Here is an 18,872-nt window from a genome sequence, read left to right as displayed (position 1 = left end):
CGTGCGCTGATCGGGTTAGCGCGCGCCCCGGGAAGGAAGGAAGGACGCGCCGCTGACCGCTTCCCCGTGCATTCTCGGAGGGAGGTGGGCTGACCGCCATGTCAGACTGCGGGGGTCGCGGCCGTTAGAGAATACGTACGTCAGCCGGAGGGAGAGATGGGAGCGTATTTACAAAACGCTCTCGCGCTGGGATTGTTCGTACATAGTATTGGCCAACACGGCTAGCCAGTGGAAAAGCGCTCTTACGATCGAAAAGCTTTGTGAACTTAGATGCAGAAATGTCAGTCTGCGTTCTTGGTTAGAAAAACGCCAGGTGACGCTCACTATATGCAAATTACCACCATCAGTTGAGAAACGCGCCTTTAAGCAAAGACAAGAGTTGAAGGCTGAAGGCATCCTATCCATTTCAAATTACGAGACTTGGGATGTTTCAGTGTGCAGCACAGGCTTTCCCCGACAACGGCTTGAAGGTGCCGATAATTCTTGCGGGAATGCCCTGGGTAAAAACAGCGGAAACACGGGACTGGAGGACACACTGTGCCCGTGTTGTGTCTTATCATCGAGTACCGTTTCAGCGCTTTCATTCCAAACAGCTATGCGCTCCTTTTAAACTTGAAATCGAGGCTGATATTGCACCGCACCCGTGTAGCCAGCAATCCTTCCAGTAACTCATTGTGTCACTTATTGGCGAAAAGTGAAGCCGCTTAGAAACACAAACGTATCCGCAAAGTAATAAATAAATAAATAAATTGTATCACAACGGCGGAGAACGGCTGAAGCAAGCTAAACGTAGTTCTGTGGCTACTCACGTCGTATACATTGTCACGATCAAAACACCCAAAGTCGGCTGAACGAATGCCACGGGATTCTTGCACGTTCCCGAGAACGTGAAGTTGCTCGAGGCAGCGCTTCGTCTGTGTAGCTACGAAATAACGAAATGGATAGCAGACGCACGCCAATAAGTTGTTTTCGTTTTTAGAGTAGTTTGGGCATATCTAAATAACGACACACACAGAAATGGGCCCCTTTGAAACATACACGCCACAAACGAAACTGTACAACAAAAGGAGAATGCCCCTCGCGGGGGAAAACCAAATAAACAAATAGCAGCAAGACAAAAAAAAAGTAAATAACCAAGCGCCACGTTGCGGTACGTCTCGGGAGTAGCCAACCGCAGCCGGAAAGGGAGAAAACGGCCCAGTGAGGGAGAAGAACTGGCTTCGCCGAGGCATACAAACGATACAGCATTTTCACACTCCTTAAATCGACACTCTTGCTCTTTTTTGCTTGGCCAGCCGCACCAGCGCTCCAGTCTGCATCCACGTGCAGAAGAATGCTGCACGCCAGGTTTCCGAGGAGCGGGAGGGAGGCAGGCGGAGCGTTTCTCAGAATCAAGTTCGGCCGCAGAGGCGGACATGGCACTCGCGTCGTTACAGAGACGCCCTCGTGGCGTTTAGTTCTTTTTCCTCGCAAGTTCTCCCAGAGCGACTAAATAAAGTAATGAACGGCAGGTAATGTTTCGCTGCGTCTTTATGACGCCGAGCCAGCTACTCGGCAGGACTGGATCCGGCTTGGCTCTGTGGCCGCGTGCTACAGCGACGTTATCAACGTTGCTCAACGCACATTTTGGCGCAGCGAGCCACACTGTGAATGGAGGGCGATCGCCTTGGCGTGTGCTGTTGCGCCAGCCGAAATCGCATTCAATGCGTGGCACGCTATGGCAGCGTAGATCAGACGGGACTTTCTCGACTGACTATTGCGACCGAAAGCACATGTTGCGTTAATGGCTCTTTTTCCTCCGTTTCCCGCATTCACGAATGTGCCGAGTGGTCGGGCTATGCTAGAAGACAAAACTCTCGGACAGCCGTGAAGCGCGAACGGTTGGCTGGCTTTAGAAGTTGTTGCCGCGGAGGCCAAGCGAGTGAGAGCCACCGCCAGCTGCTGCCTGAACGAGACATGGAAGCCTCGCGCTGGTGTACCTGTGGCTCTGTTAAAAGTCACGGCTGTAGCGTCGGGGGAAAAAAAAAAAAACGTATGGCTACGATGGCGAGAGAGGGAAGGCAGCACTTTTGGAGCGAGAAAGTGTTCTTGCAGCAACACAGCGTATACCATCTGAAAGGCTTGAGGGATAGAGCTGTGTATACGCGCTTCTGTTACTGCGGCAAAAATTGGAAAGCTCTAAAGTGGGTTTGCTCGGTCCATGTTTTTCCTTACGCCGCAACCTTAGCTTCATCTTCGCCAACACCTGCCACCGGGGTTGGAACTCGTGCCACCGCGGCGGAAAACAGGACGCGCTATCAGGCGCTATCGCGCAACGTGCGCGCGGGTATTGCTGCCTGGTTTTGCGGGCCATGCATACTCTTGAACAGTGGTGGCTGCCGTGCACGCACTTCGGCGGGGGCGCAGCAAACAACACTGTAGCAAACGAAAAAATTTTGTGTTCTTTTTTCAGAATGTAGCGCAATTATATTTGAGAAGAAAGCAAGATGGCCGCTGTGAGATGAGTGCCAATGTATAGTGAGCGTCGAGAAGACACTGAACGTGCGGCGACTTGTAGAACCGGCCAACGGTAATGCATTGCGCATTGTGTCCGTACTCATCCCCCCCCCCCCCTTCTTCTTTCTTGGCCAGCAGACAGAGAGTGTAGGGAAGAAAACGCCGACGAGATGAGCGTCGGCGCAGCGTCGGTTTAGGAACGACCTTGGCGTGTGTAAAAATGGTCGTCTAAATGCAGCGTTTTGGCAGTGCACCCCGGCGGCGCTGGCCCTCGCCTGCCAAGTCGGCTGACCTGGCTTTCTTGCTGCAGTCTCGGGAGAAACACCTGCCGCCAGACGTCAAGGTATAGAGGAGGCTGGAGGACTGCGCCGTGACGCCAGGGGGCGCTATCGGCCACGCGCTCGGGGAAAAAAAAAAAGAAGACAGAACTGCGAGTGGGTTTTTTTTTTTTGCGCTCGCCCGTTACTGAAAGCCAAGTCCCACTGCAAACATCATCGGTTATTAATCAACGTCGAGCCCATCGGCGCAAAAGGTACGTATTTCAAGGCGCAGCTCACAACGTTACGATTTCTTTCTCTTTTTTTTTGCATTTGAGATTGACGTCGCCCACAGCGTTTGTCATAAGGTCGTAACATACGTTCGCTTCTTTTGGAGGTAACCAATTCTCCACCAGTGCGCAGACGCGAGCGTTAAAGTTAGAGCGCAGCGCAATAAAACCTCCCTCGCCGAATTCATGCTGGCGAAATTGAGTGGAACGCCATGCTGCAGTTAATGGCAGTATACAGGGTGTTTCAGCGAACACTTTCAAAAATCTTTAAAAGTTGCTTGTGGCAGATATCACAATTCTAGTTCGTGAGCTGGTCTAATCGAAGCGGCGGACAATACTTGCACAATATATTGGCATGAAAAATCGACCAACTAATACAAAATTCACGAATTAAATTTTTAACTAATTACACGGTGGCCCATATTGCAATTTACAAATTTTAGCCGCGGAGTTTCGCAAGGCGGATCCACTTGGATGGAATTTTCAAGGTGACACCAGTTTCAATATAAATTCCCTTACTTTGCGGAGAAATGCATTAGCGTTCCAGTTGATTTGTTAACAAAAAATCGTTTCATGCGCTGAAGCACACAAGTAACTGGAACGCCAATGCATTTCTCAGCAAATTTCGGGAATTTATATCTCGAAACTGATGTCCTGATGTAGAATCCGTTCCAAGTGTATCCGCCTTGCGAAGTCCACAGCTATAATTTGTAAATTGCAATATGGGTCATAATTACTAGCTAAAAAGTTAATTCGTGAATTCTCGTTAATTAGTCGATTTTGCATTTCATTTTTTTTTTTGCAAGTAGTATCCGCCGCTTCGAGTAGACCGGCTCATATACTAGAATTGAGCTATCTGCCACAGGCAACCTTTAAATATTTTTGAATGTGTTCGCTGAAACACCCACTTTATAGACTTGTCCTGCACAGAGGGAAGTGGGCACACGTACACGCGACTACAAATGGGCGATTCGCAAAATTTTCTTGGACAGCCCTGCTCCAAGACTTGACTCTACATCCACAGTCCACTTTTACCTAGAACGTCAAGCGCTCAAAAATCAGGGAAAAAGCGCGAGCACAAAGGTGCTAATCGGTCGCATAGAAAGAATCGCGATTTTCTTTTCCTCGAAATACTAATCACCGAAAGGGTTCTGCATGCCCATGCTTGGCTACCAGAAAGAGTCGCCTCCTACTCTAAGCAGGCAGCTTCAAACCCCCTCTCACTTGCTTCTCTTGGCACCTGCAGGTCTCCAGAAGCGTGAAGACCACATTATATGCCGAATTGTGTTCTGATGGGTAAAGCAGAAAGTTTAGGGGTGGACGTCAATTCAAAGAGGGCTTTGGAGGGCCACTCAGTTCCAATTTTTTTTTTTCCACATCGTTCATTGACACGAAGCCATGCATCATCAACTGGCTCCTCGAAGAAATATTTTTTAAAATTTATTCCGCAGTTACTAAAGACTGCATTTATACCTCCGCGGGCAACGCCTATGTTAGAGCGAGCTGCCGCAGGCAATGTGCCTCACTGTACCGCAGTTTCTTCTTTTTCATAATCCCGTACCGACTTATTTCCCAGAAGCTTGATGGACGCCGGTGGGTATGCGACGTCGCGCGATCTTTTTGTTTGTGCTGAAGTAAGTCTAAGCAAGCACATGCGTCCTTCGCCTGTCCTCCAGAATGTGGTTTGCGCCTACTGCGTCTTGCGGATGAGCTGCGCAAAATGGCATTCCGAGTTTGTCAGCTGCAGTGCGAACATGAAACTTGGAATGCTGAAAGTGACTTGCGCAGACCAAGCGGCGTTCCCCTGACGTTTTGCAATGGAGGATATTTTTTTTAGTTGCTGCCTAGCTTCACAGGTCGGCCAGCTTAATGAAGTGCGAAGAAGGTGAATGCGAGGGTGCAAGAACGGTTCGGCAAGACTAACGTCATGCTCTGCGTCGTTAGCGTTGACGCTCAATGAAAGCAGACACAAAAGTACGCAAATAATAACAATGGCGAAATGGTGCCAGCAGTCCATAAGTATGTAATTACTGCATTGAGCTCGAGGAAAGTGCTTTGTCAGCAATTGTCTCGTGTAAATCGAAGGCGATAGTAGGGAAATGCCTGCGGTATACGTACTCGAGTGAAGGGTATCCCGCATACCTTGATGTTGTGAGCAGTAACATCGGTGCACTCTACAATTAGCTACTGTGGGACGTTACCGACAGTTGGTTACAAAGAAAAAAAATCGGACGGCGTCAGGCTCGGTCATATCACCGTGGATAGATGTCTTAATCGAGCTTTCATTTTCCCACTAAATCGCGTCAAGGTGATTTTGATGTAGCACTATGATTAGCTCCTTTGATGGAAAGCACTGAATCAGCACATACGAATTGTGTGGGTAAATTTTAGCACATAATGAATGGTGTAGAAGTGTTCTCCTAGCTAGTGGCGTAGCCAGAAATTTAATCCGGAGGGGTGGTTCTCCGCCAACAACTACCACTTCTGCCCCTTCTTCATCTCTCTCTCTCTATATATATATATATATATGTGTTTCCGAAATAACACTTTGCTTAGTTTGTGACAAGTTTTTCATTTCTGAGGCGTACAGCCACTTCGCCTCAAATTACGCTATATTTAAAAAAATATTTAATAAAGAGCTAAAATTTCGTTTAGGAATTTATACATTCATACAGTGTATGTCGATGACCTAGCTGGTGCATCACTTAGAAAAACGAACATCGCTAAAAACGGGGCCAAACAAAAACCAAGGCAGGGCTCTATCGTGTGTCTTCTTGTTTGCATCTCAGACTTGTTGCACCCAAGTAACAGTGGGGATGACCGTTGTTTTCCAGCCAGACCTCCTGGTGCGTGGATACGGCCACGGCTACGTACGGAAGAGGGCGGGCGCTATTTTGCAAGTCGCCTGTCACTCAATCGCGCTTTCGGCATTGTGGGCATGCTATATTAATCTAAATTTAAAAATACACGAACAAATGTTTGCGCAAGTACTTCGACAATATCATATGACGCAAGTTCCACTCACTTTCGGTGACCGAGCTGCTGTCCGACTTGTTGAAGTGATGTTTGGAAGTAACTTGCGCACATTGTATTTCAGTCATCACGCGATGGATATTGTTATTTGATCGCACTCACAGTCCGAAGCAGGGCTACTTGCTGTTTAGAAGCCTTTGTGAAAATTACGGCATCCGCAGTTCGCAGTAAAATAAGGGCCAGTAGCTAGAGAGATTTGAGTGTGTCGTGTCTCTCGACACCAGTCTATTCTGAATATTGCCGGGACGTTTAGTTAGGATGGGCTCTCCGCAGCATGTGTTACGACGGGGCAGGGGAGCCTCAGCTGGGCGACTGGCCACGGCTGCCTGGTGTTGAGCGATCGGGCAGTGACGAGACGCTCTCCCTATGTTCGTAATTATACACCAACTTCGTTCTTGACGCATCTTATGCTTTATCCACGCCGCCCTCCCCCCCTCTTTCCTCGTATCCATTACCTCCTCCCCTTCTTCAGATTATTTTCCGTTAGTCACTGTCGCACTCTTCCCCACTCACCGGGTTGTTTGTTGAACGGTGCGGTGACCCCTAACATTCCTGTATTTGTTTGTGCGTGGACTTCGAGGCCATTCCCCTACCTGCCCTCCCACCTGTTTGTTGTGGCGGTTTCTTAGCTTCGCTGGCCCAGCACCCCCATCCTTGATATATTTTGCCCTGTGCAAAATCAGCGTTCTTTAGGTCTTTGTTTCTTGTCCCGTTGTTTGCCCTGTTTAACAGCAGGCACATACAAGCCTAACAGCAAGTTCTTCTCAAGTTTTATAAACATAATGAAAGTCAGAGACAAGAAAAAAGGAAAAAAAAAACGGGGGGGAGGGTGCTTATTATGCGTTGCCTGGACAAGCAAGTCGCAAAATTTTCGGAAATGCTTTTCTTCTGCGCGGCGTGGTCGACGATTAGGTCCAGTAACAGAAATGAGAAGCTCTTCGACGACACGAAGGCTTGGTGAGGAACAATGCCCGAACGTTTTATGCACGCGCACGTCCCATCTTTATCTGTGTGTGGAATTTTTAGCGCTGCTGTTAATTTTAGCAGTTATGGTTAGCACGATCCAGAATGAGGTAGAGGTGGGTGCATGCATGGTAGAGGGGATCGCCACCATGACAACCCTCCTCCCTCGGACCACCACTAGCCCTCGCCTTGCTTTCACACTCAAACTTTCCCTTTCAACCATGTCGCTCTTACAAAGCCTACCTACTGGAACTTTCTGTTCCGTAGGGAAGAGGGGTTCGTCAGAACATTTGAGGGTGGGTCGGCCCGCCAACCTCTTCCTCTGGTTATGTCAACGCTTCTAGCATATCAATGACCACTAAACGACTCCAAGCTATGATCCATTTCGGTAAAAATGCTGGTTCAAACCTAGATTTCTCGTAGGCTGAACTCGAGAGGTAAAAAATTCTGCATATCGTCGCACGCATGTATCCACACTTTTCCGACAAATGGCAGCGCGGACGTCTGTCTGTGGAGAAGTTGGCTGGACTAGCCACTTCAAGCAACGGCATCCACAGTGCGTATAACGTCGGTGTCAGCAAATTATATCCGTTGTGCCGGCGAGAAGAAGAAAACGCTGCTACATGTAGGCATGAACGCGACAACACTGCCTTCACAAGTCAGTTTGGCCTCCCCGACAACAAATCTACACCGCGATATCTTGTCGCTGAAGACACAAACATGAGAAGCTGCACAACTCCGTCACGTTCACGTGCTGTCCCCGAGTGCAAAAGCTGGAAAGCAATTTAGCGCGCGCAACAAAGGCTGTTCACAATCCATTTTCATGCCTTCTCATGCCGCGCACATAGAATCGCGCACAGGAGGATCTCCGAGCCTTCAATATCTCGCACCGATGACATGACGCTGGAGCACGAGTCGCGTACAAACATCCCCCGTGAGAAACGTGCCTCTTTCGTTCACTTTGCGTAGATGGCCGATGTCAGTTCTCCGCAAAAGAGAAACAAAGAGGCACGTCCCACACCACCGACGACACGTTACAAGTGAGGATCGTTTGCGAGGAACAAGCAGCACCGTGGCGTCGCGCGCACAAACACGTCCGACGACCGCGCTCCCGTTGCCGGCAGTGGCCAGACGTGGCCGTCCGGCAGGCAGCATGTGCACCGCGCGACTCACCTGCGTCAGAGTGCTATCCGCCGGGGAACTGGCCGGCGTCCGCCATCGCGGCCGCGTGGCTCCAACGGCAAAGGCAGGACGTCCCGGGACGCGACAAGCCGCCGCGGCGGCAAAGCACGCCGCACCACGCTATCGCACACGCGTGTCCACAGTGGGCCGCCAACGAAGCTGGGGCAACAAAGGAGGCAACTGGCGAACGGAAGGCGGCCTGCAGCTCGGGGTGTGTGTGTGTGCGTGCCCCGTCCTACTCCGGCGCGAGAGAGAGAAGGGCGCGTTGTGCCCCGCGCGCGCGCTTCGGGGCGCCGCCGCCAAACAACAGGGGCCGAGGAGGAGGCTTCGCCCCCTCTCCCCGTCTCTTCCCTCGCAAGTGCGCTCCGGCGGGGAGACCTCGCGACCCCCGCCGAAAAGCGGTTCGCGTACTCGCGGTCAGAGGGCGCCCTACTGGTTTTCTGCTGCTCCCTCCGCGTGTCGCATGATGCTTCGCACCGTTCATTCCTTGACCCCACCGCGTTCGCTTTCAAACCGCCGTATCGCACAAGTTTGGCAGCAGCGCCAAGTCGCTTCGCCAGCTGGCGAGCGCCCGGCGGCTTACTAGTACGCCAACGGTTGTGTCAGTTCCTCTAGCCTGCCCCAACTACAGGCAATCACCCGTCGACGCAGGGGCACGGCGTCCGCGCCGTGCTCCAAGACGGGCTGCAGAAATAAGCGTCATTTCCTTAAGAATGACCATAGATATAAACTTCATTCAACACGTGCCAGCTCATGAGGTGCGAACGCCTCAGTGTACAGTTCCTCTAGGCAGTCAATACATGAGAGGCGCAGGCGTGAGCTTAACTACTACTAGAGCAACAACGTGCGTGAACCTCATGGAACTTACTTTATTTATCCTCCGCTTACGGAAAATGTCCTCGATATGACCCCGTCGTCGGTACGAATTTGTGTCAGAGTATTGGCAGCCTTTTTCTGCCTCGTCCTCATGCCGCTTCCTACACCAGCCACTACGTGACAAGCAACACCGACGCCGCTCAAACTGTGTCTTAGCGAATGACACGTCCTCGTGGCTCGGTGGCAAGCGCTTACGGTCGGCTATGCCTCTCGAATTGATGCGGAATCGGCGGCATGCCCTGCCAGGGCCCGATACCTCTCTGCCGCAGCCCTACAGAAGATAAGCCGCTGCTGTTCAGCCGAGCCCGTTCCAGGGGTTCCGTGGGCATACACACACATTCGTGCAAACGCGCGCGGGCGAGGAGGCGCCAGGCAGCTTTCCTTTCAAATGCGGACGAAAGCGCGCTAGGCACTCCCGATTATGCCACTGGGAGAGGGCGACAAAAAGAGGGAAAGGGCGGTCACAGGAAGCAAACCTGTTCCCAAGACTTTTTGTGTGTGTGTGTGCTTGTTTCTGCAAGACCCGCTGTTCTGCTCTAGCGGCCGATGGTTACCAGTGGTTCCGGTGGTGGTCGAAGCCGTGCGTACGCTCGACTTGCCCGAGACGAGTTTGGCAGCGCCGTCGGCTGCTCCCCCCGTTCGAGTTCCCATCACCTTGTCTCTCTTGTCGCCTGCTCTTCCCTTGCCTGTCACTTGTGGAAAACAACCGGAATGCTGTGCCGCAATCTGATGTAATCAGAGTGTATAGACGAAGGAGAAACTTCCAAAAGATAGCACTGGAAGAAAAGGGAAGTGGGTGCGTTGTATGCGAGTCTTTGTTTTAGTTTTAGAAGACTCCCCACACGCATGCTCACATTTCGTTTCCTCTTTTTTTTCTTTTCTTTTTTTTTTTTGATGCAATGCTCGTTTTCGCGACCACCTTTGTTTCTTTCTCTAACTTGCTAAAGAAAAGGGGGCTTTTTTACGATATAAATATATATAATCACCGGTAAGTTGCGCGTCTAACGGCATGGCAGTACATTTCAGGAAGCGAGGCCGGATACTATCTGATGCTAATTGAGAGATTTTCAGCTACGGGGTCTAGTAGCGTACGACACACATCGGGTTAAAGGATAAATCGGTTCGTCTCGCAAAATGCGAATCTTTGTACGGCTACGTGTTATGTTAAAAAAAAAAAGAAAGAGTGTTCACCACGTCGTAACAACGCACGGGACTGCATTTGCTCCTACGGTAACCAGCGAGATTTAACGTACAGCCGTACTGTAATGCGGAATGGCTAGGTCTCCTCGTAGTTGTAGCACATATAGAGCTACCACCATTACTGCACTGGCCGCCGGCCAGGAAGTCGTAGACAGTGGCGTAGCCAGAAATTTTGTTCGGGGGGCGCTACACCACTGGCCCCATATATATATATATATATATATATATATATATATATATATATATATATATATATATATATATATATATATATATATATATATATATATATATATATATATATATAGAGAGAGAGAGAGAGAGAGAGAGAGAGAGAGATGGGGCCAGTCTCGTAGCCAGAAATTTTGTTCGAGGAAGCTTTAGCTCGGGTGCTCCTATTTACATGTAGAAGGGGAATTCGTTTTTCCCTGCAACCACTTCACCAAATTTGAGGAGGTTTGCTGCATTTAAAAGACGAAGTTTAATTCTAGTGACTACTGGTTTTGAATTTTTCATTTAGGTGGTCAATTATTTATTAAAAATTGGCCAAATCGAAAATTTTCACAAAACGAAACTATCAAGTCTAAAACTCCGTGACTCAACAATGAAAAATGATATCACAATTCTGTGAATTGCACCTAATAGTACATCTACAGCGGACAAAATGGATATGTTACACATGAATCTAAAAAAAATTTTGTATTGTGGAAATACGGCTTGTGCAGAACCCTTGTACACAACGTAACCAATTCATGTAAGATACAAATTGACATAGCAAACTTGTCCGCTTTGACTGTTATAATAGATGCCGTTTACAGAACCACAATGTCTGTTCTTCATGCATAGCTATTAGTTTGTAAACGTCGTGCTTCTATTTTTTGAAACTTTCGAATTTTTCAAAATATTTTAAACAAAATTCAGGCCCTAAATCGAAGTTGTGTTTCCAACAGAACTAGGATTTAACTTTCTCTCTCAAATGCAACGAATTTCAACAAAAGCGATTAGCAGGATTATCTAAGAAAAGCGTTTCCGCGTTTTAAAAGTATTTGAATAGGCTGCGTCGGATTGGGCCCGAGCTAAAGCTTCCTCTTAAACAATTTCTCAAGGGATCAAATCCATAAATAATAACTGCATTGTCATTGCCAAAGATGCTGCAAACGAATTCTTGAACGCTACGCACAGTCAAAACAATAAAATATGTATTTTTTCACAAAAGAATATACTCGTATGTGCCAAAAATTTTGCCCAAAATAACTGGTATCAATGCCTCCATATTTTTGTCTATTTAAGTAAAGAAAATATCACACGAACTTTAGAACTATATCAGTTCGAAACCAGGAAAGCAGTGCATGCCACTGATATGAAAAATTAAAAGGCAATGAATTGAACAAGTTGAGGACAAATATGTTAACGAAACTTTGTCATTCAAGAACCGTGCTTACATTCTTGTATATATGCAATGGCCAGTGAAAAATCTCAATGACGCTGTAATTTGTTTTAATGTATTACGCAGGAGCAGCTGTCACCGGTCGTGTATCGTGAGTAATTGCACCGAAATCATAGTCGCAACAGAGGGCACGTATAAAAAGCAGGAATTCTGCAGGATATACGAGGGCAAGTCAAATGAACGTGAGCCAACAACGGGGTACTTTATTTAAAAGTAGTCTTCATGAGAATTTAGACATTTGTCCCATTGACTAACGAGTCGCGTGATTCCCGTCTTATAAAACTCCTTAGGTTGCTGCTTCAAAAAGTCTGTATCTGGTTCCCTTGAACTGTTTTTTCGGCGGCCCCAAAATGTAGAAGTCGCAAGGTGACAGGTCTGAGCTGTATGGCGGATGTTGCAGCGTTTCCCACATGAATTTTGCCAGTTTTGTATTAACCACATAAGCGACGTGGGGACAGGCATTGTCGTGGAACAAGATGACCCCATTCGTCAATTTTCCACGTTGTTCGTTCTTGATTGCGACACACTGCCGTTCTGGCGTTTTACAATATCGGAAACAATTGATAGCCTCTCAAGATTTAGCAAATTCTATCAGTAATGGACCCTGACGACCGAAAAAAAAAAAAAGTCAACAACACCTTTCCAGCGGAAACGATGGCCTTTGCGTTCTTTGGGCGTGGTAAATTGGTATGTTTCCACTGTAAGCTTTGCCGTCGTGTTTCAGGCTCGTAGTAGTGGCATCAAGGTTCTTCCCCAATCACAAATGCAAACAAGAAGGCGTCATCCTCATTGTGATACCCGATCAGATGAGTCAAGGCAGCGCAAAACTTCTCCGTCTTCTCGCGATCGATCAAAATCTTGGGGATCCATTGCGCACCAAAGAGCCGATAACCGAGAAGCTCATGAATTATGGTGTGAACCGAACCGTGACTGATGTTCAGACGGTCTGCCAGTTCATCGATGCTTATGCTCCCTTCTAGTTTCATCAGCTCATGAACCTTTGAAATTGTGTGGGGGGTGATTGCACGATGGTTTTGGCCCGGTCTTGGAATGCCTTTACAACGTCCTTTAAACCGTTTGCTCCAACGCTTCACAGTGGTCAATGAAATGCCGTGTTCAACGCAGACGGCAGCCATACGGCGATTAATTTCTGTTTTGGAAACACCTTTAGCTGTCAAAAACTTCGCGACACCGAGCTGTTCAGCTTTTGAAGTGTCCACCATGCGACGCAACCATATTCAACCCAGTGTATGAGAGCATTACAGAACAGTTATCTTCACACCTGCGTGTCACTTTTGTAAATGAGACATGCCGTTCTCCTACGCGCATGCCTCGCAGATAATGAACCGAACCATTATTGCGCGGTTAGGGTACGCGCACTTTCATTTGACTCGCCCTCGTACATTAGAAATGCAAAGATACAATGGGACATACAAATGCGAAAATGCGGCTTGATAAAGGACAAAAAAGTGTCACTGGCAACAAAGTTCACTGCATGTATACACAAAACCTCGCAACAAGATATTTAAGTATACGTATAAGTCTCCAATGAGTTTATGTATGTAAGAAAAAGTAACTGTATGTAATGCGTCAAACAAGGCAAATAAACATGTTGCACAATCATAGATTCACAGAATCCTAGATTCCGCCCCCATTCCATCCACTCCCCCCGATGTATTGCGCGCGACGGAAGGCGGCGCGCTTGCTCCCCGCTTTTCTCCTTTGCGCACACAAGACTGAACCCCCGTATGCAGAAATGCACCTTAAGTCGAAGCCCATGCTTGACTTGATCCGAGTGACGCCTATTGGGAACGCGCCGAAGGAAACGCAGTGAGCGTCTTTGGGCACGTTAACGCCAGGCGTCATCTAAATCAAGTCAAGCATGTGCTTCGACTTAAGTTGCGTTTCTGCATACGGGGGTGAGCCACCATCGTCGGCTCACCCATTCCACCTCCCCTCCTACGCTTTCACTCGCACATACAGCATGCAGCGGGTAGTCACGATTTTATCACCCTTGGACTTTATACGAAACCTGAGGGTGACGGCGACGGCAGGAATGCGCCTGGAGTGTCCATATAATTGCTTTCGCAATAATACAATAAACGTAGCCGGCAACTGAAGCGTCCCGTCGCCCATTACTTTCCGCAAAAGAAGTATCAAAATTGAACTTTCACCATGCGACAATTCGCTGTGCCGCAACAATGTATTTTTTTTTCTGTGGGGCGGAGGCACCGAAATGAAAAAAAAAAAAACGCATAGGAAAGTATGTTGGCCAGAATCGAATGCCTACATCGGGCACCTAATGGGGCTACGGAATTAATACCGAAAAAAACATGAGATGATTGTCCCATTGAGAACCATACGCATACTGCTCAGTATCCTACACCGGCGAAACAAGACTTTCCGGAAAGGTTCCGCTCAAAGAACGCGGTGCAATCCTTCGAGTGCCCGCAGTGATGGCGGCGAGCGACCATTGTTTTTTTTTTCTCTCGTCTGCTAGCCAGAAGGCTTCGAAAACTCTGTCAGGTGAAAATCCACTCGACCAGAGCAAACCGAACGCCCACCGAAGTGCACCGCGCGGTGGTCGGGGCCATACGAGAAAAACATATGCGCTTTGGCTCGCTCTGGCAGCCCGCGGGTAGGGCAGCGAGAACAAAAAAAAAAATTGAAGAGGCTGAATGTGTCCTCGGCGAATAAATGTCAAAGTAGAAAAAATAAATAAGAACGTACTTACTTTGGCTGGCTTTAGTGTCTTGACATGGATGTACTGGCGTAGGTTAAAAAAAAAATGTTGATATTTTTTTTATGTGACATGACGGCACAAATGAACCACCCCAACGCATCGTCTCATTGGACCTCGCTGCGTGCTTTGTCAACTGGTCGGCTAGTGTGTTGATTTGGCTTGTCTCGTTGTATGTTCCGATGTAAAACTTTAGAAAAGTCAATGGACCTTTGGCGTCAAATGTTTATAACAACATTAAACCCACAAAGTTCCGCAATTGAAAATTTAAAGCACAACTTTGGAAATGTCAATGCACGTTTCACATCAAGAGCTTATGATATTTATACCCATAAAGTTTCGCAATTGATATGCATGCGCTCCATAGATTCCGTGGCCTCAGTGAGATGCCGCGGCGAGCCCGCTCACCATCAAAGCGCCCTTGAAACTTTGTGCTCGGATGGGACTGCTTGGCGTTATATGACTGCCGGTGTATGGGCGTTGCCACGAAATCCAGCCCGAGTTCGCAATCTTCGCGGTTAAATCTCTTTTCGAGTGTCAAAAAGACATTCTAGACAAAATCTAGAGTGATTTCCGGCGCCGGGGGTCGCTTTGGTCGGCGGTGCATGGACAGCACGAAAAAATTTCGGGGGGGGCTGAAGCCCCATAAGCCCCCCCCCCTGGCTACGCCCCTGGTCGTAGAGTAGATTTTTCTTTCTCTCTCTCTCTCTCTCTCTGTTAGTTTATTTTCTTATTTTTATTTTTAGCACGCGGGAAGGCTGACAGGCGCCCTGGAGGGCAACGGTAAGCTGTAGCACTAGGCTAAAACACTCCGGCAATGAGCCCTCCCACCACTCCGTTTGTCAGCCATCACAGTTTATACACGCGTTTCGGACTTCCAACAGCTCACGTCCTGCCTATTCACGTGCGCCATGGGTCACGCCTCTATAAGCAGTGTAATCATCTTTACGAAATAATAAGTACCTTCGCGCCCACAATCTGTCTCTCTTTTGGCCCAATCGCAAGATAACCAAGAAGTAATCGGCATTTCATCGGCGGAAGTAGAACCAGCGCGCAATAACTCGTGGAATTATGAGCGAAATTACGCTAGCGATGTTCATCTCTTCCCAAAAAATAACATCTATACCAATTATGTTAAGCAACGTATCCCGAGCGCTTACCGTAATGTCATACAGTTCATGTACTATATTCTCACAAAGAATATCGATACCTTAAAGCCAGCAGTATGAAGCGCCACCCATTTGCTTTTTGCGCTCATGTAGCAGCGGTGACAGCTGTATGTGTAGCAGCAATGCGTCCACACAACTAATTTTGCCGTCCCTGTTAATAACAGCGTGTTCCAAAAGTACCTTGTGCAAAGGCCGCGGCAGAATTTTTTTGTTTTAGCAAAACGGCGCTCAAACGCTTGTGTTCCCCCGAACTGCAGAAATCTCGACGCATGTTCGATATTCCGACACAGTAAACAGGGTGTTTCACGTAAACTGAACCAAGGATTTTTAAAGAGTGCTTAGCCGCAGCTGAATGAAACCAACGGCATATGATTTGCCGTCACGTGGCGCTCCTCATAGTCTTTTCTATATTCCGCTTAATTAACTGAGTTAACGAACTTTTGAATATTCACTTTTGGGCCAAGTGCGTTTCGTTTCGTTGTAGAGCGGATGCAGGAATGACCGATCCAATTCATTGTGGCAACGTACATACATGCGGCGTGGTGATTGTTTCGGCGTTTAAAGAAAGCCCGCGAAATATGAAATAAAACCACGCGACTGCGCTCATGCGCTATCGTATTGCAGCGCTCTCAACAGTGATTCGAGCCTATCGCACGTCATGGACGACGGCGCCTCCTTCCCGTGTGCCACCGTCAAAGATGCTGACGCACTGTGAAGCCGATGCCTAGCGGCTGCTCACTTCTCCATGGCCCGCACGCACGGTTCTGTCGCACGAACCGCGATTGAAGAGCGCTGCAATACGACAACGCATGAGCGCAATAATAATAATAATAATAATAATAATAATAATAATAATAATAATAATAATAATAATAATAATAATAATAATAATAATAATAATAATAATAATAATAATAATAATAATAATAATAATTAAGTTATGGGGTTTTACGCGCCAAAACCACTTTCTGATTATGAGGGACGCCGTAGTATGGGACTCCGGAAATTTGGACCACCCGGGGTTCTCTAACGCGCACCTAAAACTAAGTACACGGGTGTATTCGCATTTTGCCCCCATCGAAATGCGGCCGCCGTGGATGGGATTCGATCCCGCGACCTCGTGCTCAGCAGCCTAACACAACGCATGAGCGCATTCACGCGACTTTATTTCATATTTCGCGGGCTTTTTTTTTTTATATGGGGTTTTACGTGCCAAAGCCACTTTCTGATTATGAGGCACTCCGTAGTGGGGGACTCCGGAAATTTGGACCACCAGGGGTTCTTTAACGTGCACCTAAATCTAAGTACACGGGTGCACGCGGCCGCCGTGGCCGGGATTCGATCTCGCGACCTCGTGCTTAGCAGCCCAACACCATAGCCACTAAGCAACCACGACGGGTTCGTGGGCTTTCTTGAAACGCCGAAAAAATTCGCCACGCAGCATGTACGTTGCCACAAAAAAAAATATTGAATCGGTCGTTTCTGAAGCCCCTCTACAATGCAACGAAATGCACTTGACCCTAAAGTGAATATTAAACATTAACTTGAATATATAAAAAAATAAATACTCTAAGGAGGGCCACATGACGGGAACCCACATGCCGTTGGTTTCATTCGGCTGCGGCTAACCACTTTTTTGAAAAATCATTTGTTCAATTTACCTGAAGCACCCTGTATAGCGACAGCGCCAAAGGCGCCCGCGTGCTTACTAGCGTCGAACGCTGCTGTCTCAACTTTTCGATGCAGTATTTGGAAACCATCTCGTTCGGCGCAAAGAGAGAGAGAAGAAAGGGAAGGAAAGAAAGGAAGGTTAGGCAGTGTAAGTATACCGGCTGGCTGCCCTGTGCTGGGGAAGGGGTAAAGGGAATAAAAGATGAAAGAAAAAATTAATAAGAGGCTGTAGAAAACAAAAGCGGCTCTTGGGGCTAACAAAGCGCATAAAAATACGTACTACAATGGCAAAGGTTCGGTGACCTCTCGACAACACCGGCAAGTAACGACTGAAGCAGGCGGGAACGTTACGATTGCGAACATGGCTTGTGTAAAGGTCGACTATACCTTGCCGCATGTTTCGAGTACCTGGATTCAGTGTGTGCGAAAAAACGGAAGCGTGTGTGTGTGTATATATATATATATATATATATATATATATATATATATATATATATATATATATATATATATATATATATATATATATATATATGTTTACATTCCCGACGTGTACCTCTCTCGAATAAGGAGCGGAAGGATCAAAGGAATGAGACGGGCAATGAAAACAAGATGCACGCAAAGTAAGAAGAAAAAGGAGTTGGGGGTGGAGATTGCCGGGTTTTGAAGGATCACCTTGCCTGCCATGTAATGACATCATGAATTAGCGCTGAGGGAACTTGACGCTTAAAAACAAGTTGAATTTGCTGGACACGTCAGCCTTGTCAAAACCGCTTAACAATGAGACTGCTTCCGCCGCATTGGACGGACGCAATAGTTGTTAACCTCGCATTACAGTCTAACAGGCATAGCTGCTGCCATATGAAATGACTCGCGATATCATCATGCATTCAAAGGTGGTTGGCGCCGTGCGGCTGAAGGCCGTCGCTCCAAGGAGACGCGCAGACACACTCGCGCACCTTTTACTGTCATATTTACAGGAAACGAAGTCTAAGTTCGCGGAGCCCCACACTTGGGGAGCCACTCAACGTTTGGGGAGAATTGTGTTGGTTTATTATTATATTACTTTGTTCTATTTGCATCGTTCTAATCTGACACGCTTGCACAGCTATGTGGGTGCTCCTTAGGGTGGCCAATTGGTCGCGTCGGCGAGGTTTGTTCTAAGGGCCATTACGTCGTTGCGCTAGCTGAGGCTAAAACAAAGACGGCGGGAAAAAAAGTTAAGGACGCGGAACCGCTCTCCGGCCGCGTTTGTATATACAGAATTTTCCTTCATTCTTGTTAAAGTATGTAGCTTTATCTTCGTGGGTGTAGGCTTTTGTATGTGCGCACCTTCCTGGTTTGTTTTCCGCCTTCGTACCTTTTTTTGACTCCCGTCATTGGTGTGCCGGTCAGTCGGTTGCAATGTGCGTGCACGTGTGCGTGTGGGCACGCGTGCGTGCTGTTGTTTATTAGTTTCGAAAGTATGAGAAATTCTGCTTCCAAAGAGCTGGCTATCCGGAAAACTACAAGAACAGAGCGCTGAAGCCAAGCGCGTCTGTTTTTGGC

At 47.7% G+C, this 18,872-nt stretch overlaps 1 protein-coding gene across 6 annotated transcripts in view; it reads right to left on the bottom strand.

Annotated features, from left to right (window-relative positions):
• Tet (Ten-Eleven Translocation (TET) family protein) overlaps positions 1-18,872 on the bottom strand; it is a 220,285-nt gene that overhangs the window by 156,811 nt on the left and 44,602 nt on the right. Inside the window, exon 1 of one of the 6 annotated variants that reach the window (XM_065452038.2) lies at positions 8,213-8,431. The exons of the other annotated variants lie outside the window; for them this stretch is intronic. The gene's annotated coding sequence lies outside the window, so the exon portion shown is untranslated. Of the gene's footprint in view, positions 1-8,212; positions 8,432-18,872 lie in introns of those variants that run through there. 6 annotated transcript variants of the gene reach the window in all.

This window comes from Dermacentor albipictus, chromosome 1 (genome assembly GCF_038994185.2).
Source record: "Dermacentor albipictus isolate Rhodes 1998 colony chromosome 1, USDA_Dalb.pri_finalv2, whole genome shotgun sequence".
NCBI classification, from domain to species: Eukaryota; Metazoa; Arthropoda; class Arachnida; order Ixodida; family Ixodidae; genus Dermacentor; species Dermacentor albipictus.
This window is presented reverse-complemented; position numbering and strand designations above follow the sequence as displayed.